Consider the following 2,500-nt stretch of genomic DNA (forward strand, 5'->3'; position numbering starts at 1 on the left):
ATAAAAGGCTAACAAGTAGGTGCATCTCAACCTATGGTACAGGGTAAACTAGAGATTAGGATATTAGAAATAAATGATAATGGAATATGGGGTTTTGTTGAACAATAAAATGTTTCAACAATATTATCTGAAAATTGCAAAATATCCAAGTACTAGTTATTTTGGGATTCATTTGCAGTAAGAGGCACCAGAGATGACACACTGTAGGAAAATAATGTTGTTGGCATCTATGGAAGAGGAACTAATAAATATCTGGGAAATAATGTAGGGAGATAACGGAAATGATCATTTATTAAAAAATGCATCCAGAAAAATAAAAAAGATTTATGAAAAATGTAGCATCTTGTTTTTCCATCTAGGGTTGTAGCTTAGCTGACAACAACAACACCAACAACAACAACAACAACAACAACAACAATAATAATTATAAAATAATAATAATAATATTAATAATAATACTAATATCACATTTATGACGAGAACTGATTATACCTGTAATAAGGAATTAAGTACACTATTATCGTCATGAAAGCCAATTTAATAACGAATGGTAAAGACAAAATACCATAGAAACAAATACAGGGATGACAAATACGTTTACCATTACCCTAGCATCGATGATGGAATCAATATTGAATACTTGGAAACTAAAAAACTTTAAGTCTGTAAATGAGAATGTTAATGCAGTTTGGACAAGTACAGAAGAAGGATTTTAGTCTCCATCAGGGGTCAGCTCTAAGCCCAGTCCTGTTCCTCACTATTCTATCTTATTTCCCTTCGTCTTGTTTATTTGAAAATTTTAGAGTAAATATATGATAGATCTATTTCGATGTAGTTACTGTTTTTAAATATTCTATTTAGATTGTTCATTACTTTTCTTGTTTATTTATTACCTTTCTTCTTTTCCTCACTAAGCTATTTTTCGTGTTAGAGACCTTGGGCTTATAGCATCGTGCTTTTTCAACTAGGGTGGTAGCTCAAATTGTAGTAGTAGTAATAATAATAATAATAATAATAATAATAATAATAACTGTTTATCAACGCAAAGGGCCTCGGTTAGATTTCGCCAGTCTTCTCTCTCTTAAGCTTTAAATCAATTCGTCATCTCCTACTTGACGCTTCATAATCCTCAGCCATGTAGGCTTGGGTCTTCCAACTCTTCCAGTGCCCTGAGGAGCCCAGTCAAACGTTTGGTGAACTAATATCCCCTGGGGAGTGGGAAGATCATGCCCAAACCATCTCCATCTTCCCCTCATCATGATCTCATCCACATATGGCACCCGAGTAATCTCTCTTATTTCTAATCCTGTCCTGCCATTTAACTCCCAATATTCTTCTGAGAGCTTTGTTCTTAAATCCGCTAAATCTGAGTTTAACTTCTCGGGATCATTGCGAATCACAAACACACAGACAGACATATAAACATAGCCTACGCCTATCAAAACATATAACCTTCGCAATGAAGTTGGCAAAAGTAACAAGGTATAGCCTATACATCGGTAATCTTTAGCGTGCAAGTTTAAAAGGGTAACAACTTATATAATTGAAGATATAAGTTCCAATAACAAGAAGAACTATATACATAAAACTGTATACTGTAGCCTACAAAGCATCTGCTAATTTGCTTTGTGTCGGACAAGGATTCAGTCCTACAGGCTACAGCCACTACTGGGCAGTGGTATAGCCTAGGGCCCTAGGTAGTAGCACCTGGGTGGGGGTAGGGCGACTGTGGAGGTGCCCCCTCCAACGCACTCCAAGCTAAGGCAGCAGGCAGCCGCAGAGTACCTCTGACAGTCTGACTCTGTCATACAGCACAGAAGACTGTAGACAGTGTAGACACTAACACAGTCAGTCAGTGTGGCTGTAGTGTGTCTGTGTTGCGGATGGGTTGAGCGCTGCTCGGATTCGCTTCGAAGATACTATATACTGTGAGATATTACTGGTCGTAAATAATGTAATTTCGTTTGTCAACACGTTAGAACTTAAAAGAACAAATGTAAATTATAATACAAGAGGAAAAAATTAGTTATGTATAACAATCAGCAAATATATGAGTTTTATAACGTCATGTTGTAGATATGTATGAAATACCTTATTGACAGTGTGATATAAGTGTTCGTATGTAAAAGAAAAAGAAAAAAAAGTGTATTATGTGTTATTTTCAAAAAGAAATTATCTGCAGAAAAATTATAATTTAGATTAAGATATCAAAAATTGAGTGAATTTAAATTAAAGAAAAATTGACGAAAGTATTTTTATGCAATTTTGATTCACTTCTATTGACTATGGGAACGTGATTCGGTTCGACAGATTTTTGTAATGTTTACAAAAAATGTTATCACTTTTGTCCCGTTATTTGAACTTCTAAATAATTTTCATCGTGGTGTTTACACCTCATAAAGTTTTTCAGCTTAAATTATATATATACATAAATATAATGTATGTGTTTGTATGTATAGAAATGTACAGTATGAATAAGTAAATATATATATATATATAT

The 2,500-nt window shown here is 34.0% G+C and overlaps 2 protein-coding genes across 6 annotated transcripts in view; one reads left to right on the forward strand and one right to left on the reverse strand.

Annotated features, from left to right (window-relative positions):
* The window catches only part of LOC137658722 (organic cation transporter protein-like), a 178,880-nt gene that overhangs the window by 115,162 nt on the left and 61,218 nt on the right, over positions 1-2,500 (reverse strand). The window lies entirely within an intron of this gene.
* Positions 1,777-2,500, forward strand: part of LOC137658724 (LHFPL tetraspan subfamily member 2a protein-like) — a 195,568-nt gene continuing 194,844 nt past the window's right edge. The window contains exon 1 of one of the 3 annotated variants that reach the window (XM_068393728.1): positions 1,777-1,928. The gene's annotated coding sequence lies outside the window, so the exon portion shown is untranslated. The remainder of the gene's footprint in view (positions 1,929-2,500) is intronic. The other 2 variants (XM_068393726.1, XM_068393727.1) reach the window with 2 other exon arrangements.

This window comes from Palaemon carinicauda, chromosome 19, assembly GCF_036898095.1.
Source record: "Palaemon carinicauda isolate YSFRI2023 chromosome 19, ASM3689809v2, whole genome shotgun sequence".
NCBI lineage: Eukaryota > Metazoa > Arthropoda > Malacostraca > Decapoda > Palaemonidae > Palaemon > Palaemon carinicauda.